General features: G+C 42.3%; 1 protein-coding gene and 1 non-coding gene across 2 annotated transcripts in view; one reads left to right on the top strand and one right to left on the bottom strand.

The window, feature by feature from the left end:
* LOC134212660 (uncharacterized) overlaps window positions 1-22,074 on the bottom strand; it is a 328,376-nt gene that overhangs the window by 97,461 nt on the left and 208,841 nt on the right. The window lies entirely within an intron of this gene.
* On the top strand, window positions 16,765-16,838 carry Trnai-aau (transfer RNA isoleucine (anticodon AAU)). Its single transcript has one exon. It is a non-coding gene; the product is annotated as a tRNA-Ile (tRNA).

Genomic DNA, 22,074 nt, shown 5'->3' with positions numbered 1-22,074 from the left:
TCCCTACACTGCTAAAAAAGTTTACACACAAAATACTTTGAAGTATGCTCTTTTGACTTCAAAGTACGCTCTTTCGTGGAATAATGGGACTATCACCCAACCGGCGGTTGTTAGATTTTCTAACAATTCTGTATAATAATCTAACAAAACCTGTATAAGAACTGGGCATATGCGAAATTGTTAGATTCTTATACCGTCAAACGGGGTGACTTGCAACACTTTTCAAGTTTCTCGCTCAATAATTCTGAATTAAAAGGATTTATTCATTCTACTAGTACATGATATTTTTAATGGGTCCTAATATAAGTGATTAGACATATAATCAGATATACAACAATAATAAAAATATGAAAATAATATCAAAATGATGGGTGTTGCAAGCCACCCCTACTGCGGGGTGACTTCCAACACATCATCGAATTCAATCATAACATGTTTTAGAACAACTTAATCATAGTGATTTTTCATCCTGGGTCATTCTTCATCACTGTCAATGCAGGAGCCTTACTTGAGGGATCCCCCTCCCCTCATTCCGCCTTTTTCACGATTTCAACGTATCGATTGATATTTTTAAGTCATCGGTTTGAAAGTGCTCTATGTCGGCTTAAGAATGGTGTGCACCACCAGTCATTCCCTGGATAGTTGTTTTTAAAAACGGTTTTCCTTTCATTCCCCATCATCCAATTTACCACAATTATGTTAATAAATCATTTTGAAAAGGCATTTCCGCAGCAAGCAGCAAACCATCCACAAGTGTTGGATCTTCTTGGGGATTCAACACTGTTTGCCCACCGTAAGTCTTAGTTTTACTGTTTTCTGTAGTAAGATAATGTAAAATTGTTGTTGGGGACAAATCGTACCGCCAAGCGGCTTCCCAGATAAATAATTTGTTTTTTAACTTCTACCGCTGCCTTCATCAAAGTTTTCTTTGAAAAATTAGAAATCATGCGACTTCCTTCAGTTTTTTTTGTAGTTTCGCGGCTAGTAAAGGAATTCTGTAATATAAAATCAATGCTAGTTTGAAAAAAAAAAAAAATGTTTAAAAACTGAATCAGCAGTTTTTGATAAATAAAACTATCGTGTATCAGCAGTTGCAAGTCACCCCGCAGGGGGACAAATTTCGAAAGAGTTGATATTTCAAAAACAAACCATTTTATTATTTTAAAGTTTTTTTGCGTAATTACATACCTTATTAGGTACTGTAACTGGAGAGGGGATCGATTTTGGTGAAATTATATTTAATTTGCTATACGAACTTACGATTTACGACGTTCGACTTTCAATTAACGAAAATGTTTCACAAAATAATACAAAAAAACAACAGTGAGTAATATTTTCACCTTAATACCAACTAGGCACAACAAATACAATGTAACCTAGGGATGCGTGACGACAAGTTCGATGCTTGGGCATATTTTTATTGTAAAAAAAACAAAAACTTGTGGCAAACCCAAGTGTTGCAAGTCACCCCGTTTGACGGTATCAATAAAGCTCATCAATATTCAACTCAAATGTGAAATTTGCTTACCCTAGGGATAAACACAATGTAATTACCTTTTCAACAAAACGCATAGTTAACTGTAGTTTAATTTTATCTGGCAACGTTGTTGACCCGACTTTTTGCCTCAAATTCCGTTCTAAATGGCACTCGCTTGTTCTCCGTGAAACGGTTTTGTCACTTCAAAATCCGGTTTACTGACACTCCGTGGATGTCCCTTCAAGTCGAAACGTTTTTCAGCACCAGTCTACAACGAAGAATGCCTTGCTCCCACTGAATACTTCTTACCTTTTCCTTCGCGGAGGCGGAAGTTGATGAGTGCGAGTAGAGCTTTGACCGCCGTGATGGCAATGTCCCTTTCTTGTTATATATTATTGCTATATATTATTTAAAGAAAACAAAATTTTATTAATGGAATTATGTAATAGACTACATAATATTAATAGGCCCTATTCTATATCCTATTTCTTCCTTCTGTTTTATAAAAACTCAAAAACTGTCACCATTGACTAGAAAATGTGCTCCATTTATGGTTTTTGTTCTCATATTTTGTCCATAATAGGTTCCTTCAACAAAATAATCCTCGAGTTCAAAGACTAAAATTGATTCAGTTTATATGTAAACAAAATGTGCATTTTGATGCGGTTCATTGCATAAACTCTTAACATTTCAAATGAATCATAATTCAAAGCCAAGTATGTTGATAATAGCGAAAATGAAGACAAAAATTACTAATAATCGAAAGACTAACGCAAACGGACATTTTTATTGGAAAACAAACATATAACGCACCATGCATAGACATTACTAAACTGCTATAAGCCGAAACGAAACCAGAGAAAATTCTTCCATAAACTAACAAAAAAATATTCATTTCATTTAGCATATAAAAAGTAGTAACAAAAACACAACATACCCAAAAAGGATCAAAACTAGACATGAATTAAGTATTTTTTCCCGATTAAAGCAAAAGTAGAACAAAAGCGACATAAAGATAAGCCCATATTCTGATTCGGATACTTGGCATTCAAGATTTATACTTTTGCAACACTAATCGAGATTTTGAAATATCGGCGATGTTATTTTATTCAAAAATTTCAAATCCCAAAATCATATTTTTTCGAATATTTTTTTGTTTTTTTTAGAAACTAATTAACGTCGCTGATATTACTGGGATCGATTATCCACGTTATTAGACTTGCAAACTGATGTGTTTTTGTGAAACATGTTCAACTTTGTAGTACCGAAATTATAGTAGATATTAACAATAAAAATTGCAAGCACTTCGAACCGAGACAGCCGAAATATGGATGCTTTTTGTACTACTACACACTGCGCTGAATCAGTTGATAAACGGATGAAGAAGAGCGATGAAGCCCTTCATAATGGTTCGAGTTAAACAAATTGTTAATAAAAGGCAAAATCAATAAATTGGAGCGTAACAAATATGTGAAGAATAAAACGAAAACACAAAAAAAAGTAAAACATAGGTACTCTTGTAATATACTAGCAGGTTAGGATTCGTTTCCGCTTCTTTGTTAGGTCGGAATGAGCATTTGTGTGAAAGAGCCGGACATTAGGAACATAGTTTATTTTTCGTTCTGTAAGCCGCCAATATGTGAGAGATTTATTATACTACTTGTTTATATAGTTTTGTTCAGATTTTTTTATTTGCAGATATTCCAGTCGATCGTAATTAATTGTTTTATATATTTTTAAGCGATTACGGCAAAGCAACATAACTATTCTTGAATTCGCTGTATTATACGTGAAAGAAATTAAGAACTACTGTACTGTCATTTGAAACATAAGCTTTTACTAAGCGGAAGGTAAATATTGAATATAATATTGAAAATTTATTAAAATAAAGTGAAACTTATAAAAAAAAAGTCTGCTTATTTATTTTACCAAGATGAACAACGCCAAGGGAGGAGGTCCATGTATAGTCGACTCGCTACATCTCGATAACTCTTCCTATGTCAATGGTTTCCTCAGTCGCTTCAATCTACATATATTTAGGCTTCCTACATTTCGATAACCTTCTTATACCGATATCTCTCTATCTCGATGAGTTCTGATCATATTTTGTTCAGGATTCACTCTCCTTAGGCCAATGTGTTCAAATTTTTAGGCTAAAGCCTGTCCACGTTAAATTTCGGACACTGAGACAATGTCCAACTGATTTGTAGCCATTTTATCTCTTTTGACAAGAAGGAAAACCCGCTGAAAGAATAACATAAAGCGAAGAGATTCAACTGTCGTGTAAATTGATCTCCTCAGTGGTTTGTGAAAATTTTAAAAAATCGCATGGGATGATGGGTGTCCGAAATTTAACGTGGACAGGTTTTACTAGACCATCTTTGGACAATAACAAACACCACAACAACAGGAAACGACATTTTGTTTTGTTGTCGTTTTTCATAGCAACGAGCTTTTTTGGATCTAGTACCCATTTCAATGTTCCTTCCATTCCTCGATCTCTCCCTATCTGGAAGGTCCCTTCAATATCGAGATGTAGAGAGGCGACTGTAATAGCATAATGCCGGTCTCTACGAATATAAAGGACCGTACATCAACTACACATGATTCTGTTTTTACACGATTCTTTTTCGCTCGTAGTTTTGATCGTGCGTTCATTTTGCCACCAAAGTCTTTGCAACATGTTAAAAAGATTCCAAAATAATACAAAAAAATCGGTTTTTTAATTTTCTGGAGGATGGATTCTAAGAAGATCACTCGTAAGAACGATTGAGAAAATGATTAATGAGCTTGGAAATAAGACGTCGTTGAAGTTTCACCCGCAAAAGTACACCCGCTAGCCGTCGTAGCGCAAGCTGCAAAATAACGTGTGCTATCACGTGCCTTGCATGAAGGAGATAACTGTATTCGCGATTGCCGATTTGTTGTTATAAGTTGCTCGAACACTACTCATAGGAAGAATCTCTGCCGATGCATATGGAGAAGCATTTCTTAGACAGTAGAGGTGATCGGAGTAATATGGGCCACCCAAGTAAAATCTTCCCGAAAAGTAGTTGACTAATACTAATACCTTTCATATTATTATTTATTCAGACTAAGGCCGAAGTGGCCTGTGCGGTATATAAGAGTCTTCTCCATTCGGCTCGGTCCATGGCTACACGTCGCCAACCACGTAGTCTATGGAGGGTCCGCAAGTGATCTTCCACCTGATCGATCCACCTTGCCCGCTGCGCAACTCGCCTTCTTGTGCGTTGTCGAGAACCATTTTCACCGGGTTACTGTCCGACATTCTGGCTACGTGCCCGGCCCACCGCAGTCGTCCGATTTTCGCGGTGTGAACGATGGATGGTTCTCCCAGCAACTCATGCAACTCGTGGTTCATTCGCCTCCTCCACGTATCGTCCGCCATCTGCACCCCACCATAGATGGTACGCAGCACTTTCCTTCCGAAAACTCCAAGTGCGCGTTGGTCCTCGACGAGCATCGTCCAGGTCTCGTGTCCGTAGAGGACTACCGGTCTAATGAGCGTTTTGTAGATTGTCAGTTTGGTACGACGGTGAACTCTATTCGATCGGAGCGTCTTGCGGAGTCCAAAGTACGTACGATTTCCACGACTCCGAATTTCTCTGCTGGTATCATTTACGGCAATCACCAGTGAGCCCAAGTACACGAATTCTTCTACCACCTCTTTTTCGTCACCACCGATGCAAACTCGCGGTGGGTGGCTCACACTGTCTTCTCTTGAACCTCTTCCTATCATGTACTTCGTCTTCGACTTGTTGATGACTAGTCCGATCCGCTTAGCTTCCCTCTTCAGTCTGATTCTCAAAGTTCTTTTCAAAGTTACGTTCCATAATATGTATGTCGTCGGCGAAGCCAAATACCTGGACTGACTTATTGAAAATTGTACCACTCGTGTCAGTAGAGAGGACTTTTTCCGTCCCATAATCGGTAGGAAGAGCCTTCACTCCACTACCAATGACAACGGCCTACCGCTAGTAAATTTTGCTGCTGCCAGAGGGATGGCCATCAGTAGCACCTACTTTGCACGAAAGAACATCCGAAAGCACACCTGGAGACACCCAAATGGTGAAACTTGCAACCAGATAGACCAAGTTCTGGTGGATGGGCGCCATTTCTCGGATGTTATCGATGTGCGGACATTCAGAGGTCCGAACATTGACTCTGATCACTACCTCGTTGTCAGTGAAATTCGATCACGGTTGTCAACTGTATCAAACGAAAGATCACAGCGAACGATGCGTTACAATATTTAGCGATTGTCGGCGGAAGGAGTATCAGCAGAGTACCGCCAGAAGCTCGACGAACGGAAAAGTGCAATCAACGTTAGCGACAACATCAACGATCTATGGGAGTCGATCCATGGAGCGGTGAGCACAACAGCACGAGAAGTGGTAGGCACTGCACAGAGGCGACCCAGGACGGGTTGGTTTGATGTGGAGTGTCAGAGAGTGACAGACGAGAAGAACGTTGCCAGAAGCCGGATGTTGGTGTCGGGTACCCGATCGAATAGAGATCGGTACAAGGAAGCAAGAGCAGCCGAAAAACGAACCCACCGCAGGAAGAAAAACAGTATAAAGAACAAGTGATTACTGGCGCGCAGGAAAGAATGGAGTAACACGATTTGCGGAGGTTTTTTGAGACTGTCAATGGCGTGTGGAGGAAGACAGCGCCATCATTCGTCATCTGCAACGACCAAGAAGAGAATTTGCTGACAGATAAAACTGAAGTAGCTGCTAGGTGGAAGCAACACTTCGAGACTTTGTTGAATAGTGGAAGTGATTGTACATCGCATCGGTGAACAGAATAAATATTAGCGACGATGGACAAGCTGTGGTGTCACATACACTAGATGAGGTTAAAAAAGTTGTTAAAGAGCTGAAAAACAATAAGGCTGCGGGAAAGGACCAGCTTCCGGCTGAACTTCTCAAACACGGCAGTGAGCAGCTTTATGAAGTTCTGCACCGTATTATGTCGAAAATATGGGAAGACGAGGAAATGCCTGCTAGCTGGTTGGACGGCCTCATATGCCCTCTCTTTAAGAAAGGGCACAGACTGGAGTGCGCCAATTATCGAGGAATATCCCTCCTCAATTCGGCGTACAAAATTATGTCCCATATTCTGTTCAACAGATTGAGACCGCTTGAAGAGTCCTTCGTCGGTGAATACTTTTATACCGTGAAACCCGATGGTTTTCTTCTCGCGATCCTCTACATAAGAGGAATAAAACGCGTAGAGAATAGTGATTAAAACTATATTTCGCGACACATTAAAACGGTACAAAACTAACTTATGTACGAGACGTAAACAAAACTGAAACTACATACAAAACAAATACAACGACAACCACATTGAAATCTCATTGATGCGCATCTCCAGCATCACACAGTGACAGCTATGCTGCCTAGTGAGAGCACAGCGGCGTGCAGGGTACCGAATGGTACGCTGCGATAAGGTTGTCTGCAACATCTCCCCTCTCAATACAGATGGTAGGGATCAAACCTATTTGGCGGTCTTCGTACTCGAGAAGAGCGCCTTGGATGATCTACCACCGGTTCCACTTCGATAGCAGATTCGAATTCGGTCGATGTTGACGTTGCTGATGATGTTGACGAAGTCGGCTCGTTTCGTGGCGTGGACGAAACACAAGCCGGCAAGGGACTTGAGACTGACACCGATGATGGAGTTGAAGCAGAGGCGTTCCGAACAGGCGAAGATGCCAGAGTGCCGGCTGATTCATTTGGAAGATTCCAAGCACCCAACAGGATATCGAGCGGCAATAAATACTGGCGAGAACTGGCTTCATTAGTGGATTGGTTTTGCGTCGTGTCAGCATCAAGACGACTCCGTAGCTGATTGATATGAGCGTAGCATTCGTTGATTAACAATCCACACGTTGTACATCACGTCTCCGATTCTCTCAACTACTTTACCGGCAACCCACTTCCAACCGTTACGACCATGTAGCTTGGCGTAGACGAGGTCATTTTGGCTGAAGAATCTGAGTTGCTTACGGTCGGCTGGCATTGCCACTGATGTTCGTACCGGCGGAGGACGCAGAAGTTCGAGACACGTGCGGATTTTTCGTCCAAACATGACCTCGGATGGCGACTTCTGGTCGGGTAGTCCCCGATTAGGCGTGCTCCGGTACGTCAGCAAGAAAATGTCCAGTGCTTGCTGTATCGATCCTCTTCCCTCTCGAATTTTCTTCACAGATCTCTTGAAAGTGTCCACGAACCGCTCCGCTTGGCCATTCGATTGTGGATGGAAAGGAGCCGTTGTCAGGTGTTCGATGCCGTTAGAGGCGCAGAAATCGGCGAATTCGGCACTAGTGAACTGGGTACCGTTGTCACTGACCAGTGTTGTTGGCATACCCAGTCTAGCAAACAATCCGCGAAGGATATTAATGGTCACTGCCGATGTGATACGGTTGGTTTGAACGATCTCTGGCCACTTTGAGAACGAGTCTACAACGATGAGGTAGTACTCGCCTTCGATCGGACCGGCGTAGTCAATGTGGACACGTTGCCACGGAACTGTTGGATTTGGCCATGGCACCGGTAGAGAATGAGGAGGTGATTTGGCCACTGATGCACATTGTTAACATGTCTTCACGAAGTTCACGATGTCAGCATCCAAACTGGGCCAGTAGACATAACTCCTGGCAAGGGCTTTCATTCGCTGCATGCCGGGATGACCACGATGAAGTTGCTCAAGGCATCGCTTGCGTTGTAGCGATGGAATGACCAGCCGTTCGGCAAACAAGATGCACCCATCTACCACGGAGAGCGATTCCTGTCTGGATTGGAACCGTTTGATGTCGGACCCCGGAAGTTTGGACTGGGGCCAACCGTGTTGAACGTGGTGGTAGACTGTTCGGAGCAGAGGGTCTGCTTGGGTGCTTTGCGCGACGGCTCTGAAATTGAGAGGCAAAACTTTAACCGTATTAGACACTACTGACCTAAGGTCCTCTTCCAAGTTGAGGCTCGCGATGACGTAATCCTCGTCGGGCTTGACATGTTGGTTAATCAATCGCGAGAGCAGGTCTGCATTTCCAAACTTGTGAGTTGGCACATACTCGATGTCGAAGTCGTAGAGAAGCAAGTTCAAAGCGAAGCGTTGGAGGCGATTGGCAGTATACACTGGTATTCCCTTCTTGGAACCGAAAATTCGTAGCAGAGGCTGATGGTCGGTTTGCAGTCGGAAGTGCCGCCCGAAAAGCATCTTGTGAAACTTCGTTACAGCGAAGACGATGGCCAAACCTTCTCGATCCGGCTGACTATACCCTTGCTCGGCTTTCGTGAGTGCTCTAGACGCATGCTGGACGACCTTGACGGTGCCGTCGGGGAGCTTGTGACTGATCGTTGCTCCGAGCCCGACAGAAGAAGCGTCGGCGGACACTATGATCTCCCGCTTAGGATCGTAATGAGTAAGGAGTAGATCCGAGGAAAGAATTCGCTTGAATTGCTCAAACGCTGTTTGGCACTCTGCAGTCCATTGGAATTTTGCTTCAGCTTTGAGGAGATTGTCGAGCGGATACCGTAGCTTGCGCATATTGGGGACGAACTTGCCATAATAGTTGATGGCCCCCAAAACGAACGCGTTTCAGACACATTTGTGGGAGGTGGCAGCTTCATAATTGCCTCGATCTTAGCTGGATCTGGACGTAACCCGCGAGCATCGATGACGAGGCCTACGTACTTCACTTGTTGCTTGCGAAATGTGCACTTTTCAGAACGAATTGTGAAGCCGAAATCTTGAATTCGCTTCAGAGCAGCCCGTAGATTGCGATCGTGTTCTTCCTCCGTTCTTCCGCCGATTATGACATCATCCAAATAGCCGGAAGTGCACTCTAAGCCGGCTAGCATCGTGTCGATGACTTGCTGAAACGCCCCAGGCGCGATCTTCACACCGGGAGGCAGACGATTGTAGGAATAGAGACCCCGATGCGTGTTGATCGTGAGCAACCTACGGTGCTGCTCATCAACCTCCACTTGCAAGAAGGCATCCGACAAATCAATCTGGCTGAAAACCTTACAATTAGCCAGCTTGGCGAAAATATCATCCGGAAGGGGAAGCGGATACTGGTTTGGCTGAAGCGCTGCATTCAACCCTGTGGAATAGTCTCCGCAAATTCGAATGGAACCATTGGCTTTACGGACGACAACGATTGGAGCGGCCCACTCTGAATATTCGACCGGGGTGATGATATTTAGCTTCTCTAGGCGGTCGAGCTCAAGATCTACGGCGTCGTACATACGGTATGCAACCGGACGTTTCGGGACGAAAACGGGTCGAATGTTTTCTTTCAGCTCTAACTTCACTTTCGTTTTGCTGCACAAGCCGAGTTGCTCGCTGAACACGTTGGGGAAAGTCGACTTGAGAGCAGCGGTAGGCAACGAAGATCCGGTCACTTGACAGCAGAAGGTGTCCATGGGTACGGACCAGAGGTTGAAAACATCGACTAAATCAGCACCGAGTAGATGCAACTGGTTCGCAGTAACACGTATTCGTTCACGTCGCGTAATTTCTCCGATGGTAACGTTGCACTCGAATTCCCCATCGAGCAACAAGACATTTCCGGAAGCAGTCTTGGCTTTTACTGTTGCCGGCGATAGGGCAGGACTCCCTATTTTCTGCCAACTCTCCCTGCTGATGACAGTGATGTCGGAAGCGGTATCGAGTTGCAGCCGAATTTTTGATCCGAAAAGACCAACGGAGACGAATCTACGTCGCTGCTGCACACTGCACATGTCGACCATAACCACCTTGGTTGATATTACCCGTTTCCTGCGTTTGTTTCCTGGTTTCCGGGACTTAGCACTATCACAGTATCCTTCGCGGTGTCCAAATTGGCCGCAATCGGAGCATTTGTGGTTTTTATAACTGCAGTCCCGAATATAATGCAATGCACCGCAGAGCCAACACGAATAACTAGGCTTCTTGGCGGCGGCACCGGAAGAACGCTTTGGGGACTCTCTTTCTTGCTTGGCGAACCGGTTACCAGCAAACTTCCTCACCACTTGTACTTGGCCGTACGGAGATGGAGATTCAATCATCGCGCTGTCGTGCTTGAGGTTGAAAAGGCGCTGACACTCCTCGGAGAGCTGTTCTAAGGTGACGTCATTGTTGTCCTCTATTTTAGTGAGGAGTCGGGTACGGATCTCGACGTCATTCTCCGATTTTAGGCCGCACACGTAGACCAAGCACTTGAACTGCTCTTCTGCGAGCTTCCCCAGTTCGAACTCGACGCAAGCTTTGTTCACTCTGCAGGCGAACGCTACATGATCCTCGGTAGGATTCTTCGCAATTTGCAGACATCTGTATCGGCGGCTGATCACCGATTCTTTAGCTCCGAACAAGCTTTTCAGCTTGTCCACTGTCTGCATGAAAGTAAACTCCTTTGGGAATTTAGGAAGAATGTAGCTCACGTACCTTTCATGCTCCGATAAGCCCAGTTTGCGCATGAGCAGACGAACTTTTGCCTCGTCGTCCAGCCTTGCAGCATCCTTCTCGAAAAGGTCGTCGTATCGCGAGTACCAAGCTGCGAAAGTGGAATTACTTTCGGCCTCATACCGAAATTCCTTGATATTGCTGGCCAAAGAGTCAAGGATCTGTTCCGGGTTGGGTGGCACTTTTATCGACGATGAAATTCTCCGAAGAAACTGTTGCTGCTGTTCTTCGGCCTACGGCTTCCTCTGTACAAGCTGTGCCATCAGCTGTTGATTTTGCAACTAACTTTGTGCTTGTGACTGTTGGCTCTGGGCAAGCGTCTTTTGCACCATTTGCATTAACTGCATGAACATCTCGGTACTAACCTGGGCTTGCGGGTGGTGGGGTGGGAAGTTTGGGAACTGCTGTTGCTGAGCAGTTGAAATTGGAATGAACGGCTGCTGCTGCTGGTGAGTAGTCACAACGGGGGCATGAATTTGCTGCTGAAGCTGGTGAGCCACCGCCACGGGATTAATCGGCTGATTCAACTGCTGCCATGGATTAAACACTCCCGTGGGATCAACACCATTTTGCCCGTTTTCACCATCAGCCATTGCACTCCTCTTTCTCTTTTTCCGCACGGGTGACGAAATGTTGGGTGAGTTTTTGTCGACGGTAAAAACTACCCTCACACGCGAAAATACTCGTCGCCACTTTTATACCGTGAAACCCGATGGTTTTCTTCTCGCGATCCTCTACATAAGAGGAATAAAACGCGTAGAGAATAGTGATTAAAACTATATTTCGCGACACATTAAAACGGTACAAAACTAACTTATGTACGAGACGTAAACAAAACTGAAACTACATACAAAACAAATACAACGACAACCACATTGAAATCTCATTGATGTGCATCTCCAGCATCACACAGTGACAGCTATGCTGCCTAGTGAGAGCACAGCGGCGTGCAGGGTACCGAATGGTACGCTGCGATAAGGTTGTCTGCAACAAATACCAAGTAGGTTTTCGTGAGGGCCGATCAACGACGGATCAAATGTTTACCCTGAGACAAATCCTTGATAAATTCCGGGAGTACAACTTGCAGACACATCATCTGTTTATTGATTTCAAGGCGGTGTACGATTCAGTGAAACGGAATGAATTATGGCAAATTATGCTTGAGCATGGTTTTCCGGCGAAACTGATACGGCTGATTCGTATAACGTTGGACAGATCGAAATCAAGTGTAAGGGTTGCGGATGAAATATCGACGTCATTTGTTACCTTAGATGGATTAAAGCAGGGTGATGCACTCTCGAATCTACTACTCAATATAGCGCTCGAGGGAGCGATTAGGAGAGCTGGTGTGCAAAGAAGCGGTACCATTATCACAAAATCGCATATGCTCCTGGGATTTGCGGACGATATCGATATTATCGGAATTGATCGCCGTGCCGTGGAAGAGGCTTTTGTGCCTTTTAAGAGAGAGACAGCGAGGATTGGACTCACGATCAATACCAGCAAAACGAAGTACATGGTCGCTGGCAATCAACGTGGGTTCATTAGTGGTGGTGGTAGCGAAATGGTGCTGGATGGTGAAAAATTTGAAGTGGTGGAAGAATTTGTGTATCTTGGAACATTAGTGACGTGCGATAATGATGTTACCCGCGAGGTGAAAAGGCGTATTGCAGCTGCAAATAGGGCTTATTACAAACTTCGTAATCAGCTTAAGTCCCGTAGTCTGCAAACGAATACAAAACTCGCGCTGTATACTACTCTGATTCTTCCGGTGGCTTTATACGGTCATGAAACATGGACGTTAAAGGAGGCTGATCGGAGAGCTTTCGGAGTGTTTGAGCGTAAGGTGCTGCGGACAATACTCGGCGGTAAACAGGAGAACGGTATGTGGCGGCGTCGCATGAATCACGAATTGTACCAGGTGTATAAAGGGCTGGATATTATTAAGCTTATACAACACGGCAGACTACGGTGGGCTGGTCACGTTGTTCGTATGCCGGAAGAACGTCAAGCGAAGATAATATTTAGTAGAGAACCCGGAAGAGGCCGAAGGCTTCGTGGAAGGCCGCGTACACGATGGCTTTTTGCAGTTGAAGAGGACCTGAGGGCGCTCAATGTTCAGGGCGACTGGAAGCGATTGGCCCAGGAGAAGGATACTCCATTCGGCGTAGGTTCATCGAAGAGCTGTAGCCCATCAAGTATCAAGTAAGTACCACTCGTGTTAATCCCTGCTCTTCGTATTACCCCTTCCAAAGCGATGTTGAATAGCAAACACGAAAGACCATCACCTTGCCGTAACCCTCTGCGGGTTTCGAAGGGACTCGAGAATGCCCCTGAAACTTGAACTACATACATCACCTGATCCATCGTCGCTTTGATCAACCGTGTCAGTTTATCCGGAAATTCGTGTTCGTGCATTAGCTGCCATAGCTGGTCCCGATTGACTGCTACCCAATCACACGATGGCGCATCTTACCCAGCTGTATGAAGCCGGTTCCCAGCTCGTTGGTGGTGCCACAGCTTTGGTAGAAGGTAGCCGCTCGATGCCCGCTTTTCCACACTTTCTGTCCTGTCCAGCAAATCTCCTGCAGCGCCACGACGTCGAAGTTGCGGGGATGCAATTCCTCGTAGATCATCCTGTCGCAACCTGCGATACCTAGCGACTTGCAGTTCCATGTTCCAAGCTTCCAATCGTAATCCTTTATTCGTCGCCTAGGTATTTTCCGATTATATCGAGGCGGCTTATTGGGCCTGCGCAAACCTTCTGTCTCGTCGGAGGTCCATCGTGTCATGGCTTTTTAGCGTCCCACCTAACACCAGGACTTGGGCTTATGCGCTTTGAGCGCCACACGGTCGCTTTGGTGGGGCCTACTTGTGGATACATGCAGTTTTTATAGGAATTTAACAGGGCCCACTGTCAAACCTCACCAAATCCTAGGCAAACCCCACAACTCTCAAATGGCCTGGGGAGGGATCGTCAAACCCTTGGACATAGTCCCTGCTCCCCAAGGGCTGCTAGCGGTTTATGTTTACGTCTTGCGACATTGTTGCCAGCTGTTTAAATACACAAATAGCATTATTGAAATTTACTGCGTTTTCTTTTTAATTTTTCAAGATGTCCCAAAGTAGGATAATAAAGATATAATTATAATATTAATAGATAACAGGTTGGAGGAAGGTTTATTATTTTTTCGATATATTACATGTTTTCAATATGATTTCACAGTATTTAATGTGGGCAGCACTGTCTGCTGCTATAGGTAATGATTATAGACACTATAGATACTATAGTACGCTAGACAGGTGCTTTCCCTACTAAGCTACGAAGGACCTCTGTCGTCCTCCGCTTAGCGGGTAATGATAAAACCAAATTCCCAGCACCGGGCCACCAGCCAAACTCTCGCAATACATTTTCAGAACTAACTCTCTTATATGTATGTTTGTACCCATGCCAACCAAGTAGGATGAGTATTTAGTATAGATAGTGGAATATATAGATGAGCGAAGATAAATCCACTGTCTCCAAACGAACTGTCAAACGTGTCTCCAAACGAGCATGACGTCACGATTTCAATGGAAACGTTAAGGGCTGTGACGTCATATGCGCGTGTGCACGGGCAAAAAATTCGACTCAGCCATGTTTTCGCTCATTTTTAGATTCTACTATCTATAGTATTTAGTATTGTCCGGCTCCTACACACTTGCTTAATCAGCAACGGCGCTCAATGAAGTAGGGTTGTGTGAGGTTGTGCCAGTTGGTCGTCAGATCCCAACCCGACCACATAAGCGAAGAGAGATCGGAGGACGACGGAGGTCCTTCGTAGCTTAGTAGAGAAAGCACCTGTCTAGCGTACTGGGGTCGTAGGATCAAAGCCCATCGAAGGGGCGGTTACCCTCCAATACCTTTTCCGAACTAAATCTATCACATGTTGTACATATGCATAATCGAGTTTCGGACATAGTAATGCTAATTATGTATTTTCTGCACATAGTAAGCACACTCAGTGACAGTCTAATGAATGAGTTGGTGGAGTAGTCGTCTGACAATGTCATTCTATGTTTTGAATATTCATGAGATATTTGTCAGAATTCGGACCGAAGTTACTTAATGAAGATGAATATTTTAAGCTCTGTTTCTAAGTACTAAGGGCCAATTTCTTCACCTCCGCTTAACTCTTAAGCGTTGTTGCTTACCCATACGATTAAACCTAGTTTAGTGTCTAAGCGAGGGTGAAGAAATCGACCCTAGACCATTATTTTTGTTTGTCGCGGTTCTGTTTTGCAGTCGCAGATTTAATTTTTTTTATCGCGGATTTCGCGGAACGGACTTAGCTTAGTTTGTCGCAGCCTTGTAATTGAGATGCAAAATCAATTTCGGTACCCTTTAGCTGTCCCTCAGATCCGGACAGTGAGATTTTTCATTCCTTTACGCCTATTTTGTTAAACTGAAGCGTGAAATTATCCATCATAATTCATCATCGAAATACTTCGTCGAAAAACCTGTTCAAATGTTTAAATATAGTTTGTATGAATCATTAAAGATCATACCTTGTGTACATGGTATACCGTTAAACATAATCTGGATAATTAGATAGGTTTTCGTCAAATGGCTTATGTTGTAGACACACTTTTTGGAACTTGGCATTGGACTATGGGATCAGAAGTTATGGCCAAAATACTATTTTTTATGCCTCGGGCTGAAAGTCTCCTTAATAAAGACATATAAAAAAACTTTTTTTTATGTGCAAACAACTCACTCACATTTTTTGTATTTTTGCACGAGAGAAGCAACAACACTGTTGGGGGTATTAATCAGGGTTTTTTTGTAGAGAAGAATTTAGTTTGTTTGTATATTTGTATAATGGCGACTCCCATCCTCCCCTACAGCGTTATGTAATTTGTGAACAGGCCCTAAGTTACTTTGTTAATTATTTTGTACTGTATTTTTTGCTTGCGGAAGTTTCCTAGATTGGAATTGAGAGTTGCTGATACACGATTCACAATTGTAGTTTTATGTCAACTAAATGCATGATTCCTTTTTATTTTTCTTTCAAACCTTATGGAGAAGTTGATTCACCGGCCTCTAACTGCGTTCTATTTAAGGCCAGTAGCAATATCATCGAGGACCGCTTTATGCCTTAATTATCTACCTACCCACTTGTTGATCAAACGTTAAACAGCTTGCGAAATGAGGTGTCTAGTCATCGATCCGAGGGGAAAATTAAAAATAATTCTACCAGTTTGACGCTCGACTTACAGCAATGGTGTACAGCGCCCGACCTGCTCAACCAGATATGGACAATTTTCTTCCCAAGCTTGACCCGATGGGTGGCCAACGAGAATCATATGAAAAGCCCATGATAGTCACCCAGCTCAATAGCACGTGGTTGATTACATTAATGTACACCCAGGTTTTTTTTTACACGGTTGGAATTCATTAATTTCACGGTTAACCTAAACTTTCACAGCTTTTTAAATACCCCCTGAATTTTCTTTGATTTTTTGTGAATTTTTTCGTGGGGTTAACTCATTGTTTCATTGACGCTGAAGGTCTTAAACGACTAAAACCAAACCGTGTAAAAAAAAACCTGGGTGTACCGCATAGGAAGCGGTTTACCGAATCTATAAGAGCGCTCTGTTTTCTTTTTACCACTATCATCATTCACTATTTCGTTCGAAATCAATTAAAACGGGTTCTGATTAATCGTATCACTTAAACAAGGAAGGTGCCAGTAGGTGCATAAGTACCGATCAGAGGTAAACATTATCTCTTATGCAACATCCACTGGCGTTTATTGTGATAACCTCTGTCTGGCCCCATAGCTCAGTTGGTTAGAGCGTCGTGCTAATAACGCGAAGGTCGTGAGTTCGATCCTCTCTGGAGCCATACTTTTCTTTTGTGTTTTGTAATGTACCGAAAGTTGTCATCACTGATTGATTAAGTGTTCTTTCTATTTTCATTATTGTAGTCGTCATCTGTGAACGACCGACGATAAAAACAAAATTAGAAACATCCTCTTTCGAATGTGACGTGAGAACAGTGCTTAATTTAAACTCCCAGCCCATCACGTGGAAAATGAGTATTTTACTTCTATTTCTATTCTGATGTAAATCACAGAAATCAAACCGCGATCGTGATTAAAGTATTTAGGTTATCATGACCAGACGCGTACCGCCAGACGGCTTATCACTAGAACGAACAAGAGTTCTAGAGGTTGTGTTGTGACGCTTCAGAACCATAAACTAGAACAGTGTGCCAAGTCAATCAATTAGATGAGACGTAATTCGACCTGTTTACTATTAACATTGATCATGTTTTCGTTGCCGGCTGCTGATATGCGCAGTTTTGCGCTGTCTAAAGGATTTTACTTTTTTCATAGCCCTAGCTCATGTTCTTGTTTACACTTACACTTTCAATTTATATAATAATTTTGCAAAAGAAAATCGAGTTTAAGTTTGCAAATGACCAAAGTTGTAGAGTTGTTCTTTCATTGAAAACAGTAAGCATTTGCAAAAACACTCAGATTTTAAAATGATTTTTCACATTTTTTTTCACTCGAAAACATTCTAAAATCTGATCAAGAATTGAACTCTCCCATCTCCGGATTGGACATCATACGCCTTTACTCGAAAGGCTAACTGAGATCTTCGTTAGCATACCAAAAACCAACGAGCGTTTATTTGATTTGATTTCTAGTGTTGATGATGGTTCGTATTGAGTAGATACCATTTTTAATGGTTTTCGCATTTGTGCTTGCGGTTATAGTTTCTTCCGCGGATCTATTCACGTGGTGTGAGATAAAACGCCGAGACGGAAACAAAAAGACAAAATGATGAAACAACCGAATATGGGGTCTGATACGGCGAGCGGGTGTCCAATGTCCATTACGCCCGGTGCGTAGTTACATGTGGCTGTGGCACTAATGTAACAGCATATGTATGCTGGTAGATCATGTGCGATGCATGATACTCCTGCGAACAGCAGCAGTGTACCTACCCACTTGCACTTGTTTCCTAGCCAGAAGCGAACCCACTATTAACGGATCTCATGCGAGAGGAGTGATATCAGCTTCAACCGAGATTGCATCATCAATCAGTTAGGTTAGGTGGAAAGGTGCATCATAATTAGGTTTTACCGTAGAGGTAGAAGTAGGTTCATATTCAAACCAGCAGTTGATGGATTCAATGGGTGGGTTACATAAAGAGGACACATATGCCATTTTGTAAGGAGCACGATTGCGTCAGAATGTTGTTCAATGTAGAATATTATAAGCAGAATAAAGGAAAATTCCTCTGTTTATTGGAATCGTAGCTTAATTGCTTAATTACTGTTTATTCCTGTTTGCACAATCACGTAATTAGTTATATACAAACTTGCATACGTTGCCATTGTTATGGAATGGACAAGTTCAAACGTTCAACTGTTGACAAGTTTGTTATTTGCTATCCAATAAAAGTTGAGAATGTTTCGTGCGATTTCTGAGTCTATGTTACTTAGCTGCGGCTTGACCGCAATCAATTTTGGAATCTTTCCTTCGTCTTTGTTTTTTATATGGAATACAGGGTGTGCTAATAAAAATATGATTGCCTTCAAGTTCATATTTCAGCCTTAGAGCTGCATAACGGACAGGTAGTTGACGACATCACGCAAAGTACCTACTCACTGAACCTGGCGTGCGCGATGACCTTTTGATTTAGTTTTAACAATAGTTTGAAAATCGGTCCAGTAGTTGTCGAACTTTAACTGCTTTGGTCGAACCCTTAACGAACCGTTCGAAAGATAAACTCATCAATTTGGTGGCTATGTGGGGATATGCTGGCTCTGGAGACAATGGCCACCGGGAAACGACTTCCACGGGGATCTTGTCGGTCATATAAGGGGAGCATAAAAATCGCTCCATATATGCCTTTCGATCGCTAATTCTTCATAGATTCTCTTAAAACGGTAATGTATGGTCCATGAGAGGGCTTCCGACGAAAGTAGCCACTCCTGGTACATGCAAGGTGCCCCCGGGGAACCCGCAGGAGGGGACATTTCTGTTTTAGCACCAAAATATGCCGTGCGGCGGCTCTTTCGTCATGATTTTCCACAAAATAGATTATTATGCGCTTGAAATCGATAATTGACCACATTGGCCACTCTTGGAGCCTATGAGGTGCACCCACCAAACAGATGGTCGTGCGCTCGAAATCGATAAGTGACCACATTGGCTACATTTGGAACCTATGAGGTTCCCTCGGAGAATACATAGAAGATGACATTTTCATTTTTACACCAACATATGTCATGCGGCGGCTTTTTCGTCGTGATTTTCCTCCAAATAGGTGCCCTCGAAATCGATTATTGGCATATTGTCCACCCTTAGAACCTATGAGGTGCCCGCCGGGAGCCCGTTGAAGAGTACATTTCCATTGTAACACCAAAATATGCCGAGCGGCGGCTCTTTCTTTGTTATTTTCTACCAAACAGATGATCATGCGCTTGGAGTCATTAGTGTCATTGTCTACTCTTGGAACCTATGAGGTGCCCTGCGAACCCGTAGGAGTGGACATTTTCATGTTTATATCAAATGTACCGTGCCGCTTGCGGCAGCTCTATCTCCATGTTTTCCAACATATAGATGGTTATGCGTTTGAAATCGATTTAGATCACATTGTCTACCCTGGCCTTCAAATAGTTGGTTATGCGCTTAAGTCTTCAAATAGTTGGTTATGCGCTTGAAAATGTTCTTCATTTGAAAATGATTACTAAGTCAAATTAAAAAATAGTTTATGGGCTACTGTGATGGTTCCTTCGAACAGCTCTCCAAGGATTTTATATTCCACATCTCGATATTTCCATCAGTCGATGCACGGTGTAAAAAAAAATGGATTATTATCAAAGTTTCTTGTACCTCTGATTTTTTTTTTCACAGAAAGTTAGTCAAGGTCATAAGAAATGAGGTACGGGGTGTTTTAAAATATTTCATCGGCGATTTTTTGAAAAAAAGTGATTTTTATTGTTTTCTTCCCTAATATACCGTACAAAAAGTTAATTGATAACCCAACAAAAGATCAATCATTGTAATTTACTCCTCAAAATTGATTACATATTTGTAGCCTTTTTGCCTTTCTCGTATCTATATAGATAACCTATCTTGACACGGGTATAACATTTTGAAAAACATTTTTAAAGTTCAAGCGTTCCTAAAATATTTTTAGTGTTATTTTTTATGTTTTGAAATCTTTGCTGAAACAATAATCTATCTGTGGCATCTATATTGTTCTCTAGTGAATATTGTTTTTGCAATTCTATCTTCTGACATTTTTACTAGATGACCTGCCCCCTGAAGTATGCCATATTTTATGAGATTCAGAATGTTTTCTCCTTTGAAGATGGATTTTGCTTGTAATTCATGCGTATGAGCCACATGTCTTTTTTCTGGCCTCTCACCGAGTATTGTACGCAGCATCTTCCGCCAGAAAAATCTGAAAGTATCCTAGACTGTTTTTAACGTTTCATGTCCGTAATTGCCCACCCGAAGTATTGAGGAATTATAAAAAGCGAATTTCGTTTCCCTCTGAATTCTTTTTCTTCACCTATATTGTACGAGACCTAACTTAGACCTAAAACTGGTTATGTACGCTAGAGGTAACCCTATTTAAAGCATACATTCTTCATAGGAAACGTCATTGCCAATGTTTACAGCATTGCTAGTGTTTTTCAGCATTTCAAATGTAAATTTTGTTAATACATCTTCAAACATATCTCCTTTACTTTCTTAGCACAAACAACACTAAGCTTATCTCTGTCTCTGCATGTCACCATGTACTTCATCTTGGCAGTGCTTATGCATATGCTCCTAGGTTTTGCAGATGAAATCAAGCTCCTTAAGAAACGATCGCAGAGTAGTGGTGGACACTTTGGTCTCACTGAAGATTGAGATGGTGAGAAAGGACATATCCATTCATACTACCAGTATGAAGTACATTGTTACGGATAGAAATAGAAATAAGAGGATGTACAGGAGATAATTGGAGGCGTTGAAGAAATAGTTCACATTGGAATGCTTGTGAAATGGGATAATGGTCCCTGGTAACATCGTTTTACTTATGTATAATGGTTTCATAGCACACCTGAAGAGTAAATCGCTAACTTCAAAAACATTATAAAACCATAATTATTACTTGAGTGCAAAAACGGTTTTTTACAGCTTACCAGCTTACTGCTCATAAAAGTATGAACGACCCAAACAAATATGGAATTAATCAAATGTAAGACAGTTGTGCTTGTATCAAAAATATAGCTTCCGTAATATGCAACCGGGAATGGAATTTGCTCTGTATAACTTCATCCAATAGCCTATTTCGGATATGAAGCGTAGTAATTATAAGAAGCAGGACAGTAAGGTTGTGGGGTTTTCAAGCAAAATGTGCTGCGAACAATATTCGGTAAGGTTATTGTACATGGTATGTACCCCACAAATGATGAGACACGGTATCTAGAGGAAAATATGAACCCTTTAAAATATGGCAGACTGACAATGGGCTGGTCTCATAGTACGAATGTCGGAAGAAAGAAATGTGAATACAAAATTCAATAGAGAGCCATAATTGGGCTGGAAAAAGATGATAATTGCTAACAAAAATTGAAGATAACGCAAAAACTAAAGATAAGAAATAATAAAAACATAGTTTAGGAAGGCTTAAATTACAGAAATTGATATTTTTAAAATATTCAGATCTATTTCAAGCTAGATTTTCTACTCAATAAGTCTACAAATGTGTACATTTTCAATTTTGAGGATTAATTACAATGATTGATTCATTGCTGGTTTATCAATTGACTTTTTTTACGGTATATTCGAGAGAAAAATAATAAAAAATACTTTTTTCAAAAAATCGCCGATGAAATATTTTAAAACACCCCGTACCTCATTTCTTATGACCTTGCCTAACTTTTTGTGAAAAAAAATCAGAGGTACATGAAACTTCGATAATAATCCATTTTTTTTACACCGTGCGATGGTCCTTTCAATATCGACTCATAGAGGTTTGAGGTTTTCACCGATCGCCGAGGACATCTTCTATATAATAAAAATGAAATGGTCTGTGTTCGTATCCGCATAACTCGAAAACGGCTG

Source organism: Armigeres subalbatus, chromosome 2 (genome assembly GCF_024139115.2).
Source record: "Armigeres subalbatus isolate Guangzhou_Male chromosome 2, GZ_Asu_2, whole genome shotgun sequence".
NCBI classification, from domain to species: Eukaryota; Metazoa; Arthropoda; class Insecta; order Diptera; family Culicidae; genus Armigeres; species Armigeres subalbatus.
The sequence above is the reverse complement of the archived record's forward strand: the minus strand, read 5'-3'. Positions and strand labels throughout refer to the sequence as shown.